Consider the following 19,416-nt stretch of genomic DNA (forward strand, 5'->3'; position numbering starts at 1 on the left):
TATTCAGTTTGGAGGGGTTGTTAACAGAAACACAGTAGGATTTCTAATTCTGTGGGAAACAAGTCCATTAACTCCTCTTTATAAATCGTCTCCCATTAAGCTTTATTCATAATACCATAAATTATATGTAAGTACATTCCACTAACAGTACAAAAACTGTATCAAAACTGCAATTTAATGAGATATCTTAAACATTTAAATAATCTTACTGTACTCCCTGAGTCTACAGGCATTCTCAAATTTAAGCATATGGGCAAAAAATGTACAAATCTCTCCCCGTATAAGCACTTCCATTCACCTTTGTGCTTCCAGGTATTAACGTTAATTTTTTCTTTTCGACCTCCCCCTACAGACAGTTTGTGTTCCTTAAAAAAGTTTCTGATCCCTTCTTAATTTTACCCCTTTGTCACAGCTATTGTTGCAAATAATCTGGTAAAGAAATCAAAATTTAATCACATAAAAGAGTTTGGTTTGATTAAGAAGTAGAAAACTGTGAGGCATAGGTATGGGAGTGTTAAGTTTGAAATGTAGTCATAGGAACTTAGGGACTTTAGAAAATGTACCATGTGTAACCATAAGAATTCAAGTATTGTCTAAAATCAGTTAACCACAGAAACTTTGACAAAGATTTGTTGATTTGTAGTGTTTTGTTTTAGGAAACTAAGGAAACAGTTATGGACACCAGTTTGCTGCTTGGAAACCCCTTACCCTTCCCAGCTCGATCTAATTATCGAGGATTCTAATCAGTAGAGTTAAGTGAGTTTAACCAATGATTGTTTTAACATAAGAATATTAATAAGATGGTGTGACTGAAGGACCTATTATTGGAAAGGTTACATTTAAGAATAGACATAATATGCATTTTTATGTAAATTAATATAGATGATGGTGAGAATTATACTGCTCAGAACCACCTAAGAGAGGTCAAGAAGTGGACAAGTGAGGAAGACTATGGAAGACCACCAGAGGGCTTCTGAAGACCACCAGAGACCTTCACTGCACCTGCATGAAGAGACATTTACATATGCTAATGATTTATTGGAAAGTTAATGATTATGTATAACATTTTCCAGAAATTTAGTGAATATGTATAACAGGTATGTATTTAACCAGCACGGTTAGACTAGCAGAAGAGGGAGGGTCAGTCTTTATTCATGGGAAGCAGACAGTTTTTACAACTTTGAACTGGGAAGTTGTTTTGTTTCTGCAGGGTTTGCACCCAGGACCCAGAATTACAGGATTAAGTCAGGGAAAGGAGGTACAGGGCGTGATTTAGCAAGTGTGAATGAGCTATGGACCCTGCTGGGGAATGTAACTACAACTTCAGACACGTAGTTTTTTTCTCCTTGGCTTTTTCCTTAATCTAACAGAAACGCCTGAACCAAGTATTTTTGTCATTGTGAAAAGGAGCTCCTTGTGCAGTTCCTTCTGTTGACAGTGTTGCCTTGAGCTTAAAATGCTTGTGAAACTGCAGGTTTAGAAGAATGTCCCTTATCTCTGTGGCCTATGAATATCCAATAAGACTGATTTTTACAGGTTCCTTCTGACCCCTCTTTCTTCTGCAGAGAGAAAGGAGACAATGATTCAATTAGACACTTAGAGCTATAGCTCTATCTGATTGTTGTTGTAGATACCAGCTTCCTAGATCATGTCTTTTCTTTACAGTCCATAGGAGAAGGCAACATGCTCCAAGGGAGATGAACAAGAGGCTGGATGTGTCCTGGAGAACACCACACATCAAGATCTTTCTTGCTGCTCTCTTTTACTGAATGTCCTGACTGATCTGTCCTGACAGCTCTGGACTCTGTGGGACAGTCTCACGCAATTCCCACCCTCTGTTAGCCGGGTATGAAACAGGCAGTAGTATTAAACAATAATGTTATCAAATCGTGACGCAGTCTATTACAATGAATACCTGGGGTAATATCTGGGACTTCTTGTTGCATTTAGGCACTGTATTTTGCTGTTATATTGCTGTGCAGCAAAATTGATTTTCTCCCACGTAAAAGTCAGCAAGTCAGATTCAGTTTATCCACCTGCTTTTGTGTGGAAATATGAATAGGAGTTAATTTATACATTAGTTATTCTGATCTTGTACTGAGGTATTATCTGCACATGTTCTTTACTTTTCTGAAAAACTCTCCTCATTCTTCAACTTCCAAGCCATTTCAGTACTCTTAGTAATCTATAGCAGAAACGATATCTCTAGCAAAAATAGTTAAAGCTCTAGAGTTGTTTTCCCATTCACGCCAGAAATGAGGTCATTGAAATATGACTCAAGACAGTTCTTTCCCTTGGCTGAGCAAACAACTGCATGGCAGCTCACTTCCAATGATTTTTAACTACGAAGTTGTCAGGCAAGAATTTTTAATATATAGTTAATGACTTTGTAATTCCCATGCTTTTTCATTTTTCCTTGCACAAGTGAAGATCATCCTTGACACGACAATTTTTTTTTTGTGCCCAGATGGTTTCACCAGAACTGGAGATAGGCTAGGCTGCAGTGGTAGAACGGACAAACCTTTTCCTGATAAAGTTATATCCCAGTACGTGCATACATGGGACCGTCTCTCCTGTGCATCACCCCTTGAATACCCCAGGATATGAAAGTCGTCTTCTTCCCTCCCTCACATATCTTTGCTGATTCCATCATCTTTACCCCATCTTCATCCTTCAAACTTGTCAGAGGCCTCCTGTCGAGTACGGTCCAGATAAGCTGCACTATCTCAGTTAGTTGTACCCACATCACATCGCGTACAGGGACCCCTGTGCTCTCCTCCCTTAGCCACAGCTCTGAAGTTCACAGCAGTTCCCTGTGTCACAACGAAGTAGCAACACTTTCTTCCACGCTGATCTGTCTTCTTGCTGGGAATATCGTAACCGAAGCGGTAATCACAGACACACAGTTAGCATAGACTGCAGGTACCCATAAGGGTCTGTCCTTCTCTGCTGGGTGCCTCTAGGGAGATCCTCACTTTTGCAGCAAAGTCTCTGCAACTATTTCCTTTCCCTAGTTATTCCACATTATGTGGCAGAGATTGGAGACAAATAGATATCTGTCTCTTTCATGTTTTAGCTTAAGGGTTTTTTTGGTGTGTGTTCAGTGGAAGAAATAAAAAATAATTTCAACAAATAATTGAAGTAGTCCAAACCTCTTTTTTTTCCAGAATATGTGACAAACATTTTACTTTATGCTATATAAAATATTCCATAAAGCCTGAAGATAATTTTCCATTTTGCATTTTCAGCACATGTACATAACATGCTGAGGGATCAGACCAAAGGTCTGTCTAAATCCACTACTGTACCTCTACGAGAGCTGGCTAGAACAGCTGGGCAGGGACAGATGGTGAGGAGTGCCCTGTCCATACATGGATGCAGTATAGGAACAAGGCAAAGATATATGATACCTTTTCCTCAGGCTTTTACAGCCACCTCCATTTAAGAGTCCTAATCTGGATACGATTTCATTGTTAAGGATTTCTCCACAGATTTCTCTTCCATGAGCTCATTCATTCTTCGCTTAAACCTAACAGATATGTGGCTGAAAGTGTAACAGCCCACAGACACAGAAGTACATCGATGTCGTACCTCCCCGTGATGTTTTCACCGCTACCTTACATTTATATTTTCTATGACTTACGTGGGCTGAGCAGTTGTTTAATGTGCTTCTTAGTATTCTGAAGTGAATGAGCAAGCAGATGCCAGAAACTATTACCCAGAAAGAGGTAATAGCTTAGGCTATGTTGCCCACCTCAGAAGCACCTGCAATTCAAATCTCTTTTCTGACTCTGACACATTAAGTGGGCATTTTCCTGAAGCACCATGGCGGGTGTGCTTGGTTATTCAATACAAAGGTAGAGAAATCACATTTCTTTTCACTTTCAAGTAATTTACTTCAGAACTTTTACAATTATTTGCTTTGGGATTTCAAAAACTTGTTCACAATCCTTTTATTTGATCAAAAAATGGATAAGAATATGAACACAAGCTGTGTTTTCTGAAATACTTTACCAAAAAAAGCCCCAAATGTATTATGCTTCATAGCATTGGACTGTGTCTAGCCATCCCTGCTTAATGACTTATTTGTCCCTTTCTTTTCCCATTTGTTAGCCTGTCCTTGTTTTATCATTCATTGTCCATGATAACTTTCTGGCTGTTAAAGGGACGACTCTTCCATTTAAATGAATCTTCTCTACTTTTTAAACTTTTGTGCATTCTTTTTTCAGGTAGTATTTTTTTACATTACATTATCAATCACTCTTTAATGAATTTTTTCAAGGCTCTGTTGTCTTTTACCTAATAAAATTTGAAATAATTTTTAAAAGGTAGATTTTTTTTAAATCCCCAACTTGTTAAATGCCGGGGCAATCTGCAACAACATCTGCCACAGAAAGGGCAAACTGTTCTCTCTAGTACAGGGCAAAATGGCCTTTGTAATGCATTTTAGCAAAGTCTTTACTCCTAATGCACTAGCTTACTGAGGCGTGCAAAAGTCATTTCCACATTAATCTACACCCGAAAAGGCTTCTCTGATAAGACTTGGCCTCAGTCAGTAAATCCTTCTCAGCTCATCTTAGTACTACTGCAAGGCTAATTGCACAAGCAACAATCACATATCTAACCAGGGGATTGACTTAATTTCAAGCTCCTGTTGGAGCTATACTGTTGCACAATTCAGTGCTGATTTTCTGTATCTAGAGAATTACATATAAACTCCTGTGCTCAGTTTTTGCTGACTTTATTTCTAATAAAAAAGAAGCATTCTCCCCCTTTCCACATACATAAGCATGCACCTCCAATTATTAATGTTAAACCCTTGTCCATCTGTCTATGTTAGCAAAGTTAAATTCTTTCTAGCAATTCCCTTCTAAATCACTTCACCACAATCACTCTGTGCATGAGAAGAGCAGCAGATTAAAATGACTTCTCAAACTGGTGTTAGACATAAATGCAAAAGCTTTGACTAAAGTTAATCCACATCTTTAGATACAGTTCACTGAAATGAGGATTTGTAATGTTTCCGCGGATGACTTTTATTTCTGATAGAGTGTGCAGCAAGTTCTATGTTACAGGAAGACGCTCAAAACATGAGATGCATTTGATTCTGAAAATAGAAGCTTGTAGGAAGAAAGGACTTTGTGGAAATAAACAGAGGGCTGGGTTAAAAAACACAATAATCAGAACATTGTGACCACTGGGCCTGGGGCAGTGCAGTTTTTCCCCTCCACAGAGCACTGCAGCCTTCTAGTATCAGAAAATGCAACCATTTAACATGATGGCTCTTCCAAAATGTTGTGATCAGTATCATAAACACAGAAAATTTGTTTTCTCTCTTTTTTTTTTTTTTTAAAATGTATTTTTATTTTTTCTTCTGGATATCTTTAGGTCATGTCTTTAATCTTTTCACTACAAGCATGAAGACTTTTTATTTTTTAAAAATAGTGGAAATTTACTGATAATCATTCAACTTCTGTGGAGGGGATTAAGGAAAAATACCAAACACATCAAGATCAAGATAAAATTGCAAAGGCTGGCAACAACGATTCCTCTTCAGCTTGGCAGCTCTGCCAGTTGGTATGTGGGTGGGAGCCAGAGACCCCCACCTTCCATCGCTGGAGGATGTGCCTGCAGGGACTACAGTCATGGCTAGGACAAAACACAACTTCTTGCATCCCTTGAGTCCATGTGCAAATAGAAAGCTCCCATCACGTCCTCAGAGCCTACAGTATTCTAACCAAGGAAGAAACAAAATACAAACGGTGCCTGCTATGAATTCAGATTACAAACCACTTGATCTGTGCCATCACAACATTTTCCATCAGCCTGAAGGCCTGTCTGACTTTCTTATTGGACCTGAGCTCCCCCTTTAAATCTTGTCTAAGAAGAATGATAGTAAGCCATCATAAGCATTTTATTATTCCTATGTACTTTCACAGTATCTGATGCAAAAGGTTTAGAGAAGAACACTATAAAAGAAAGTGTAGTTTGGCATCTCTAGACAGTTGAGGCTGTACAAGAATTGGGTGGACCGGCCACTCCTTGAACAGCAAGAGAGTCCCAAACGCTGATATAGATGCGCAAGAAACTTGCCGGGCTAGGCTGGATCTAAATAACAGTGCTGTCGGTTTGTAGGATAGAAAATATGCCTCATCTCTACAATTTTATACATAATGCAGTTACCAAATGGTTGATGCTTGTGAACTATTACCCAGCTAAATGCAATTTATATCTAACATTATTACATTGTCTAATGAATAATATGGAAGCAGGAAGGAAAGAACACAAAAAGTAAGCAGCAATTGCCTACTGCAGTCATTTCAGAACAAAAATTGTTAGTCTGCCTTTTTCCTGCAGTTCTATAGTGGGTCTGTGGCTATAACTGAAATATAGCTTTGAAACAAACAGATGTACAGAACTCAGAACTGATAGTAAATAAATGTGATTAACGTGACTATAGAATAAATATTAATAGAAACAAATAATGGGGCGTAAGATTTCATGCTATATAGCCTCAGGAGCTGAAATGTTTAACTGGTTTAGTTTCTCTAATTTAAATAATATTTTCTCATCCCCTGCTCAAAGGAGTTGTGAGAATTAATTAATGTCTGTTTTGACCTATAGATTGCTATAAAATGCCAAGTTTTATGAATAGTTCTGGATTAAGGATTTTTCATAGGGCCTTGCCTTCATTGTTTTTCATTCCCATATGTACAGCATATTTTGCAGTTTTTGCTTTACTATTTAAAAGTATGTTTCACAGGTTGCATGTAGCTACAACTACTACAGATGCTCAGATGGATATATATCTTCTAAAAAAATGTAGTTTTTCTCCCCAAGAAAAGAGATTTGTCTTTTACTTCAGGTTAAAGCATATATACCATACATAAATACCCATTCTGTGTTGGCCATGTTTCACAAGGTAAGTTGAATTTGTGCAGAAGAATGTGCATCTCCAAAATACCAAGTCTTGAACCCAAGTTCTACCCTCCACAGAGACTGCAGGGAGAAAAAATATTTCACACACACACAGAGCGTTCCCATGCATTTTTAGGTACATCAGGCCCAGTGAACATGCCATAGAGAAACAACCTTCACACCTAGATCTCATGTATTAAGACTGGGTATTCCTGTATCTACCAATTGCAGCTGGTTTTGCTTTGACATGGGATGCAGAATCTCACAGAATGACAGATCGGTTAAGAATGGAAGGGACGTCCGGAGGTCATCTTGTCCACCCCCCCAGCTCGAGCAGGGCCACCTAAAACAGGCTGCCCAGGACCACGTTCAGATGAATATCTCCAACACTGGAAACTCCACAACCTGTCTGGGCAACCTGTGCCAGTGTTTGGTCTCTCTCACAATAAAAAAGTGTTTTCTTATGTTCACATGGAACGTCCTGTGTTTCAGTTTGTGCCTATTGCCCTTGGTCCTGTCTCTGGGTGCCACTGAAAAGAGCCTGGCTCTGTCCTTTTTGCACCCTCCCTTCAAGTATTTATATACATTGATAAGATCCTCCCTGAGTCTTCTCTTCTCTAGAGTAAACAGTCCCAGCTCTCTCAGCCTTTCTTCAGAGGAGAGATGCTCTAGTCCCTTCAGCAGCTGTAAATTCAGAGGTTTGAGCTGTTTCCTTCTCTTTTGACTCCAGCTGATAAGCTGAGAAAAGCAGCTCCCAAGTAAACTGAGACTCGATAGAGCCCTTATAACTGAAGACAGACTTTTAAGGCAAACTAAGGCGAAAGCGGCAAGCTCCCAGAAAATATGAGCCAAGATGAAATTTTCTGTTCTGTTGTTGAGAAATGCACCTTGCAAATGGAACTGAGTATTAGTTCAGATGAAATGTATTCTAATAGGGTAGAAGAAAGACTTGCCACACAGCACACACTGTTCCAATCCATAAAAAAGCTAGGAGTTGGCTAAAATAAGAAAAGATTCATATCAAGTAACTGACTAGATAAACAAACTTTGTAGGCTGCTGCAGAACAGTGTAACCATATTAAAATATAGATATACTCATAAAAGTTGCATGATGGAACACCATTTCCGCCTCCCATCATTTTGTGTATGAAGTATTCCCTTACAGAGCACAGCCAGTGCTAGCAAAGGAAGACCGGATCCTTTCAAATGGCACTCCTCGTAGGAGAGGAGAAGCTTTCTGTGTTTCTAAAACCAGTAGTGCAAATACTTTCACCTACTACCCCTTTCCCCAGGGCCTCCCTCCTTCCCCAGCCTTTTGACTCTTTGTTCTTCTAATCTGCTCTCTTGGTCTTGATTCTCAGCAATGAGACCCTAAACAGATATAGAAAACAGTCAAGAGAGGAACCTGGAAGCAGACAGAGGCACATGCACTGGTGGCAATATGGACTGGGGGAACCTGGAAAGGGTCGGAGGTCTTCTTATGTTCGCACAGGCTCTTAATTAACACTTTATCCAGTGCATAACACAATTATATTGTTTGATGCCAGTCCCTACATATTAGCGACTTTAACCTTGCACTTCAGAGCAGTTGTATTTTTCAGTGTTTTGTTTTGTTTTTAAAATGGAACATGTCTTCAGACAAGCAGGTATCCACGTGGAAACCCAGAATGTTTTCAGGAGGTCTGGAAAGGCCTGTGAGAAAAAATTGCTACAATTTTGGCATTTTTAATTTGTGTTCAATTAAATTCCATTCTTAGGGGTTATATTCAAAAACTTCTTTCTCGTTTGCCTTGTTTATCCCATGGGCAAACAGTATCTGATTGTGATGTTTCATATGTTCGCCTTTCTAGTTATAATAACTCTTTGTATTCCCATGATAATTAACCCTCTTTAGTCTTCTCACTGACCTCAGCAATGCTGGGGTTACTTAGCATTATCTTGTCAATCAAAGTAATTCCATTTAGGAACCTCAATATAGCTTTAAGACCTTGACTTCAGACACTCAGGCTTGAAATCTATTAAAATGCAAACAAAATGATTTTTGCTCACATTTCATCGATGCCTGGCAGGTCTGTTCTATTAACCAATGGCTGGAGGATGTTTGTTTTGAACATTTGTTTTGTTAACAGAATAGGGAAAAATCCTTTTTTTTTTTTTTTTGACAAAACTATGTAAGTCTAAGAGTTTTATTTGTTTTATTACAGTCTCCCATTTTTTAAATTTACATTCAAAACACCCTGTAAAAAAGAACTCGATCCTGATTCCCACTCATTTCAACATAGCTAGCTACCCATTCAGAAACGGGCTGAATAGGAATCCCAACTGCAAATTAGAAGTATAAAAAGCAGCGGGGCTTGTACCTCCTTAAAGTATCTCTACTCAGATCTCCAAAAGTATATCAGCACCTACTCTGAATTACTTGTGCCCAGCAAAATATATGCTCATATGAACTGTCTAATGATGCTTTTCTGGTAAATCTAATTGCAAAACAAGAGCCCTGAGATGCCATCACTGATGGCGCGAAAGCTTCCAGTCCATTTCAGTGATAAATCAAACACATTAGCTTAAAGCAACTACAGTGGATTATAAGCCTTCACACAGTGACCAAATTTTAGTTTGAGACAACTCAGAAACAATGTTAGGAATCATTCCTTATGGCACTCAGCTAGATTTGCAAGATCATGTCTGTCAAAGTGCTGAGTTTCTTCATACGTAGAAGTGGTGAACAGGGCTTTGGGGAATGAATGATCATTAATAAATACAGTTTTAGGAAAAGCTCTCTCCAGTGAATGGGATTTGTCTAGCATAGGTAACTGGCCAGTTGTCATGTGCTATATAAACATTGTGAAAACAACCTAGGTATTTTGAAATTACATTTGCAATGAACATGAAAGCAGAAGTTCTCTGCTTTTTCATGTTGTGTCATCTCCTACTCTTGCTATACATCTTCGTTTGGTTAAAGTTTCTCATTAGAAAAACCAGGAAAAGTATAGATTTCTAATCCTTATCTACTGAATGTACTTATGGACATGCACATGTTGCTAAACGTGCTCCAGCTCTACAGTCAAAAATTCTTACAAACTGGAAGAAATACTTGATTGATGCATATCAACTGCAGTGTAACTATTTGAAAGAACTTACTACCATGAACTGCAGTCTTATCAGCTGGAAGTGTTTTTCATCCTGTTAATAAAGACTGAAACTGAGATATGTGGAGATGGCTTTTCTGTGATTACACTGCTGTTGGCACTACGAAGGAAAGTACTACCTGACAGATCAAATATATAGGCTGCCTCTAGAAGCTAATAAAAAGTATATTATTATTTAATATTTCCCTTTGGTATTGTTTTGAGGCTCCAACCAGGACTGCAGGGTCTTTAAAATCAGTTTTTGAAAAAGTGTGTACACACGTGAGGAGAATATCTGCATTAAGGCTACAGCCAAAACAGATAAAACATGCAAAAAGAACCTGAAGACAGCGAGAGTTGCGCAACATCACATAGCAGGTCAGTTTTAAATTTCAAAACAGCATCAAGATATTCAGAGTACTTGCAGAGATCCAGTTCAGGAGAATGAACTTTCCAAAGTTTGAAACATCCACTCAGCATCGCTTTAACTTCAAACACATTTGACTGGCCCAGAGATACAGATATATGAGTTCTGTACCACCTATTTATTTTTCTGGAGATGATTATAGTAGGTACAGTATGTAGTATATGAGACAGAGAGACAATACAGGAATAAGAAAAAATTTATTGGGTGCCATCCCAGAACTACCCATTAGTTATATTATACCCCCAAATATATGAATTGATTTTTTTTTTTTTTTTTTGTAACAAGACTATTTAGAATAGATGCTATCCTTCTCCTCAGATATGACCATGCAGAGTAAAAGTCTTAGGATTTTGATTGCTTTATATGTACAGTACATACAGACTAGTACTTTTCTTTTTCTTTCCTGCCTTTTCATATCTAAAGGGGATTGTGTGTAGCCTGTGGCATACACACAGGCTAAGTCTATTTTTGTTGCAGGTAGCACTGAGGATTAGAACCTCTTAGGATGTGAAGTTATGCCTATGCCATTACAAAGTAATGCCGTTATACCTACGTACATCCAACAAGGCTCTGTCCCTTAATCTATGGATAGACATAATAATGGTGAAATAATGTGGGCAAATGTCACTAGTTCACACTCCTGTCCCAACCACTGCTTAGTCCTCCTGACAGGCTCCAGCTGCTTCACCCTGCTAAATGTTCTCTGAACATCCTTCACAGCTGCTGTAGTCTAAACCAGAGCACAAAAATTCCAATGAGAGAGGAATAAATAGAAAATAGATTTCTTCTCCTCCTGCTTGTGCACTTTGCATGAACCCAGACCTTGTTCATAACCTACTCTGACCTAGATCAGGATGATAAAAAAAAAAATCTGTTTCAGCAGACTGAACGGTCAATAACAGTGAATTTTCCCTTATATATTATTTTATTTTTACCTGTGTCATGCTCTTAATTAGCAATATATTCATGATGTGTCTTAACCATCACTATAACATAAAAAAGAAGCCAAAACCAGGTCAATTTTTATGACTTTGTTAAAGGAAACTTTACTGAGTTGTGTGTTGTGTTTTAATTTTTGTAACATAAGAAAAAAATCTGTGGACGTTAACAAGGAATACCAGAGCTTCGTTACAAAAATGAAAAGAAAACTATGACGTAAATCACCACCAAATTAATGTCACATTGTCAATAACTTCATAGCTCTCAAGAAAGCAAATTTTACTTACACTGAACCAAATAAACAGAGACAAATTTGTTGTGGATGTTTATTTCTGGAAATGTTTGATAGTTATTCTATTATCATCATATTTTTGTGTTATTCTGCATCACTGCCTTCTTCAGCTCTGATTATAGAACAACGAGAGGGTTGCTCATGACTGAACACAGAATAACATTTAATCTATTTATTGCAAATTTGCATAAGATTTTTACTTCTGTTCTCCTGTGCAATGAATTTTAGGAAGAAGGAGAAGAGGGTTGAAAAGCCTTTTCAAGATTAAGTGCCCTTTTAGTTTCTTTATCACAGTAATGAATCTTTGCAAACTTCATGTGGTAAGACAGGAATAGGAGAAACCATATGTACTTTTTTTCTCTTTCTAAATGTATACCTATACACACTATATATATAACACATGCTGTAACCTATAATTATTGTGTGCACAGATGTATATATGTGAGTGTGTGTGTGGGGAGTAATTAGCATTAATGAAGAATGAAATATTAAGTTCCTCAAACATTAAAACTTAAGATAGTTCCTCAGTTATTGACTAAATCACAACGTGCATTTTGAGTATGATTTTCAAATGTTCTTGGTATCAGTTTAAATCTGTTCCTATGAAAGGTAATGGAGAAATTTCCAAAAGCTGTCATAAGCCCCTTTATGCTTTTTACATATAAAGTTGTAAATGGTAGTAACATCCAATATTGGTTGAGAGCTGATTTTTTTTTCCTTAAAAGGTTAAAAAAAACTTTACACCACCAGAATGGCCATAAGATTAAAACAGGCAAAAAAACCCCAAGCAAAACCCAACCCCTTCCAGCCCCAAGCTCCCACAAAAATACTATAAAAGTTCATGGCTAGATTAAATCTTTGACTAACTCAGCAACGAGTCTGACTTCAGTTAGGTTGGCTGCAAACTCTAAACATTTTATTAATTATGTCATTTCTATGGAATCTTTATTTATTTATTTTTTAAATCTGAAGGGAATCAAACTGAAGCTCTTTGGGTTTCAAATTTGCCAGCCACTCTCACCATCAGCCTCCAGAAAATCAACAAACCCAGCATGTACAACAGGAAAACCCAAGCTTATGTGAGTCTGGCTGAACCTAGTCATCTAACCAACATCTTCTCAACCAAGTATCCACATTTTCAAAAGTGTTTTAGCTGTCCCAGGTTCTGGGTGTTGAATTAGAGCCACAGCAGGTGAAGATAGGACTGCAAGGGGCAGCTGGGATCCAGCACGCTCATGGGGTCATTACAGGCATCATCAGCAAGAGCAAGAGGCTTCTCTCAGGTGCAAATAGATCTTAGTATTTTCTGCCTTAATGACATAGGAGAAATTTTGTCATTGTTCACCTTGCTAGCTCATGTGAAAAAGGTAGCATCAATGAACTGAACAAAAGGAATTACAGAAGTATGAAAAAAACCCCGAAGGGTAAGAGCAAAATCCCAGTAATGTTTACTTTTTTATATAAAGATCCACTTGAGGCCATTGAGCTAATTTCAAAGTACGATATTAAGAATCTCTTAATCTATCATGCAGTTCTTCATAGTGGGGAAAAAAAGGTTGGTTCAATAATCAAATCCCAAGTCAGCTGCTGTGATTACTGTGATTCCCTTTTTGCTTTTGATAAAATAGACCCTTTTCCCTTTGGGTGTTGTACAAGCCCAAATCAATGAACCAAAATTGGTTCCAACACACCAATTTTGGTTCATTGATTTCCAGGCCAACATTCCTTTTATTTATTAGATAAAATCTCACAATCTGTCAGTAATAACTGTAGCCCTTTTTCTTTGAACTTATTTCAAATGTTTTTTCTTCTTTGCATTCTTCTTCTATCATCAGTAATTGTTTCAGGTTACTGTTATATTTTATAGAAGCCCACTTCTCACAGCTGAACATTCACGTAAGGTGTATTTCGGGGGCACACTTACTGTTAGTCATAAACTATATGGAACCTGAACTTGTGTTACAAGCATGACCTTCTACTGCCTAGGCAAAAATTATAAAAATATTCTAAATAGGTAGCCATGGTAGGTTTTTAACTTTTATGAACAAAATGGAATAAAGTTATATGCACAACCAAGAAAGATTAAACTTACTATTCCAAGACTACTATTGGAAAAGGTAGGTACATTTTTACCTTTGATATGTTCTAGATTTGCAGGAGCACACTTAACTCAATATTGCTTTACCTGAAAGGCTTAATTGGAGCTAAATCATACAGTTCAAATGTGTATTTTGCTGAGCTTACACCTTCTTAATGTCATGTCAAAGTAAATGAAAAATAACACTTTTTGCAGAACACAAATGGATCATTTTTTCCCCATTACAATGGCACATATGAGATTTTCACAATGTTTAAGATGAAAAGTCAGACTTACTTGATGCATTTGAATTTTAGTACGATTTTAGTTTTTCCTCTTTAAAAAAATGTAGTATTCCCTTGCACTATCATGGCAAATGTAATATTTGTCTGAAAAAGTTGTTGCACCTTGTATATGAAGATATGTGACTGATATCAGAAATAGCTTTCATTTTGTAGCCTGAATGTTCTTTTTTAAAATCTAAAAGGCTAGAAAAAATGAAGGCAACAGAAATTATCTCAAATTCCATTTTAAATCACTATGTGTAGCTGAATTTAGTTCCTAAATGTTATCTGTTTTGAAATGTCTTTTTTTTTGTTTCAAAAGAACTTCAGAAGAAATGCACATTCTGCTTCAGTTATTGCTTTTAAGAGAGTATAGAATTAACAAAAAGCAAGTGATCATGCATTGATGAACTTGAAAATACATATTTCAAAGGATAACAGAAAGATGCAGGCATCTGGTATTTTGAATGTATTAATCTTTCTAAAAAGAAGTAAAAGGCTCAATTCATTGTACATTACTTTGACTGGTAAACCAGGAATGCTACCCAAAATGGTAGAATTCCTTTTCTGATTGTGTTTACTTGTGTTGTTTTCCCTTGTGTTTACTAAATTTTATTTCACATCCTGGCTTTAGTCCTAATCAGAGAAAGAGTATTGCATATGTACTTTGCATTTTGAAAAACTCTGTGGTTTTTTGCATGCTTATTAAAACGGGTGTTTTAACAGAGGTGATAAAAGTGCATCTCCCTTGTATTCCATTGGACTTATATTTTCTTTTTTCCATTCCATTCATCCTTCTGCCTTGCCTTTTCATTTTCTCCTCCTGGCCTGATTCAAAGCTAACAGAAGTCAACTGAGTGACTTCCATGGTTTCAGTGAACTCCAGGATGGGACCCTGCAGTAAGTGTTAGAGAAGAACTATATGTCTGCTTTTACTTCATGCACAGCATCTGCGCCCTACATTGTAGCTATGACTTCATTTTAGTGATTCTGACTGTTGATTTTTCTTAGGAGCCCTGGCTAAGGCACTCTAAACTTACTCTTAAATAGTACAATAAAATGAGTTACAAAAATAAGCATAATAAAAGAAGTAAGAAAGGAAAGAGAGAGAGAGTACAAACAAGGTTTATGAAAGGACAGGTGAAACAGAAGTAATAATAGGAGAGGAGACACGGCTGTTTGGTTAAGAAGTTGCTGAGAATAAATGAGCTTTTGGGAGAGATTTGAAAGAGCACATTGTTGTAAGAGAATGAATTGAAAATGGGAGCTTATTCCACAACAGACAGTCAAGAAAGAGTGTGTGAAGTCAGTAAGGATGAGAGAATTAAAATTGCCTTTATGTTCTTGCTTTTTGCATCTCAACAAACAACATTCAGCAATCAAAGGTTAATAACAAGCAACTTGTCATAATTGCATAGCTCTCCTCCCAAAATGGCACAGCAGCAGCAAGGCAAAACATTCACACTTGCCAGCTATGACATGCCTTGATAATTCCAAAGTAGTACTGAGAAAGCTAGAAATAGATTAATAGAGAGCATAGCAAATGGAAGGAATGATAAACAAGCAGACCACAGGCTATAACCAAAACCTGCCCAGAAAGAGTGACAAAAAAGGAAAGGTTCACTGCTGTTACATGAACTCTGACAGCATATTTAAAAGGCTGTTAATATGTGTGAGACAGCAGCTACAAACATTGAATTCCTTTAGAGAATTTGTTTACTTACTGCAAGTTCCTCAGAACTGTATCAGCCTGGTTTCCTGACGATAGCACGTTTGCCATCGCGGTCATTGCGGCAGAGCAAGGATGAGGGCAATGCCCGTGTCTCATGCATCATCAACAGAATTGCCACACACTTGTTGATTACAGAATAATTATTAATGCCAGTAATATCTGAAGCAGAAAGAACACCACTTGATGCTTCTGATGCAGACCTGACCTTGTTATGAATAGTATAACAATTACTACACACATCTTATATGAAAGCTACACACATTTTATACGAAAATCAATAATGCAGCATAGATGTCATTATCAGGATTTTTTTATTTTCAGTGTTGCTCTTCTCTTCTTGGTTTTACACTTGAAATCTGAGGTGAAAAAATCAAGTAAACATGGTAAGCAAAGACAACTGAACTGATAATGACCCAGTGTGTAAACAACTCCTGTGGAGCACACTGCACCAAACCCGAGATGTATAAGATGCAGATCATGTAGTTTGTGCAGAGGGAGAAAAATAACCTAAGCATCACTGTGCTTCAGGTCTCTTTTCCAAGATAAATGTAGCCCAAAGTTTTCTGGGTAGATGTTGGAGTGTTTAGGGCAAGATAAAATCTACATAATATTCATAAACAGTGCAAAAAAGTCATAAAATTCTTAGTTTAATGTTGTGTCCTGTTAGAAAGATGTATTGCTTCTAAAAGTTGTTAAATACATGAATTTTTGTAAGTCACTTCTTTTAATATCATAAATAGGTTTCCAAATAGCTGTATGTAGTATTCAAATTTCCCCGTGCAAGAGCATTTTTATTTTCCTTCCTGATACTAAACACTGATTTTCTTGATGCAGTGATGAATTCTCTGGATTGTTGCCTTAGAAATATTTAAGAGAACAGAAGAGAATAAGCAGGTCTTTATAGTAGAATTATTATTTTCTAGGCCAGAAGTATTATTTCCTAGGCCTCATTAAGACATCAATAGGGGCACAGTAGCCCAAGAATCAAATCCTGACAATGCAATAAAGCAAACTGATGGTTTTTCTCCTTCTCTCTTCTTAAAGAAAGGATGTTATAAGATACCAAATATTGCAGGAATTCCCCAGACTGGTCCTGCCTGGAGAAAGGCGAGAAGCTGTGCAGCATGAGTCATTCTTAACCAATTCCTCTTCATAACTTCTTCTCCCTTTTGTGCCCCACCAGAACAGGTCTATCATTTCAGATGGCTTCTCTCAGGGTCTAGCAGACATAATACTGTCAAGAGCTCCTTGCCTGGGAAGCTGGAGGATAAGCATTAAGAATCCTCCTCCTTCTCTGTTAGGGAGCTAGTCAGTCATTTGCAGAAGACTTCATACCCTGCCCACTGCTAAGGCCAAGAGTTGGATTTTTTTTAAACAGAAGCAAGAATTTGCTACCCCTTAGCACCAAAAATCACACAACAAAGTCCTTGCTGCACTGACATCACGGGTGAATCTCCCGTTGGCTCAAACAGAGCCAGAATTTCATTCCTTGTCCCATTGTAACAGAAAATCCAAAAAGGGCACAGGATCAATCACTGACAACTCAAGTCCACCCATAAGAAAGTATGAACAGTTTTTCATGTAACCAGCATAGACAAGTAGGTAGAGAGAGACATATTGATCCTGCAGAGGTTCAATTTTAATGCAGAGTTTCAACCAGAGCAAAGAAAACTCAGACTGCATATGCTTATATATTTTTCATAAGGACCATAATATTTCATCATGAAATTTTCCTCTAGGATGTAGCAGACCATGTTAATTCATTGTAGAGAATGATAAATGGTTGCCAGTTTTTTGGGGATTCTGTGCACCAATGTCATAGTATCAGCATGGGAATAGAAGAAAATAGTGGTATCCTGTAGACTCATTTCAAAATTCTCTAGGAAGTCTACCTTATATTTTATTTTTCTTGTATTAGTTTCTAGAGTTTTCACTCTACATATGGTTTACATGACTTTTCACGAAACAGTGATGGGAAAATGGTGATTTTCAGACCTATACATTGTCTAAATTGTCTCTTTCCTCTCAAAAGATATATAATAGAATACAAACTCTGTACAGTTAGATAATTGCATAAGAATATCTGGTTCAGTGATGTGCTTTCTGGCTTTTGGTGTTTTTTTCTCTCCCTCCCCCCCCTTTTTTTTTTTCCTAAATATATAGAAAAAGGGCTTTAAAATGTTAATTACAGAACTCAACATATTTGTGTATCACAGTTAGGAAACAGTGCTCTGATCCATTGTCATTTCCAGCTAAATAAGAAAGGCTAGCAGGTATTACCTGATGTAGGACAATATAGTGTTACTCCACATCATATTGTTGTGTTTTATCCATAGAATGTGCTGAAATCAGTTTTCAGTTCAAAACCAAGCCCAGGATCATTTGAAACCACCATGGTTGGAGCATGTGAACAAAGTAGAACCTCAAGGTCAAAATATATTTCTCCCCAGGTGCATGATCTCTCCCTACTGCTTAAGAGAGAGCTCTTATGCTGCTCAACCTACATTCTCTAAAACATGTTTTTAGAAGTTCTGTCAGACTCTGGATAAAGACATTACATCATGTGTTTGAAAAAATGTCCTGCTCCGTGTGTGATGTAATGTCAGGATATAAAGCACCGGTGTGCAGGTACAGCACTGAACTTACCTGGAGTTTTTATCAGTACACACAACTTCAAACAGTAAAATAAGGCCTTGAAATTGAGAGAGTTATCTGTGTGGTTCCTGGTTAAATCATTCCCTCTTTAGCAAAGCTTAAGGCTCAATAGCAAAAGACCAGCTGGTGGCAGAGGTTGGGCAGGATCCCTGCAGTCACCCCTTGCACCAGGGAGACGCGGGGGCGATAGGTGAGGTCCTATGCCGGAGAGGCTAAGTGGTGCTCAGGCACCCAGCATCCCTCTGCATAAAGAATTTTTCACTGTTTAAGTGAACAGAATTTAAGAGTACTTCATTTTGCAGAGGCAGCTGTAACTGGCCTTGGGCTTAGGTCCAAGATATCCATTTTGTATCAAATACATAGTGAATGAGCAGTGTTTAAGGAGTTTGTAGTCTCTTACGGTAGCGTTTTGCCAAGAAGAAATGGAATAAATAGGTTTTCCAGTCCAGTTAGGGCAGGCACCTCAGTAATCCCCTTTCCCAGTTTTCCCAGACACATATATAAAAATAAAGGACTGAAGGTGACTTGCAGTAAAATGGTTCAGACCGAGGAATGCCTCTGCGAAACAGCTCAACTGGGGGGCAGGGGACAAAAGTGTAGCAGGGTGGGGGGGATCGTTTTACATGTAACTGGTTGTTATTGATTATATCTCATTTAATGAATGGAAACTCTAGACAGCTAATATAAAGTGTAGACAACATTCCCAGACATGGTTAGGGACAATAAGCTTCTCACAAACGATATTGAATAAAAAGAATTATTTCTTGACATTTTCTCCCCTTCTTCAAATGTCAAGTTAATTTTTTCCAGGTTTTTACTTATTAATGTGGCAGATGCTATCCATCATGTCATGCTTACTCTTATTTTGTCAGCAATTCAAGCCAGAGATATAACTCAAAGTAATCACATTAAATGGTCAAAAGCAAGATAGCTTTTAAAACATCTCATTTTAAAACTATAGTTT

This window comes from Buteo buteo, chromosome 12 (assembly GCF_964188355.1).
Source record: "Buteo buteo chromosome 12, bButBut1.hap1.1, whole genome shotgun sequence".
NCBI classification, from domain to species: Eukaryota; Metazoa; Chordata; class Aves; order Accipitriformes; family Accipitridae; genus Buteo; species Buteo buteo.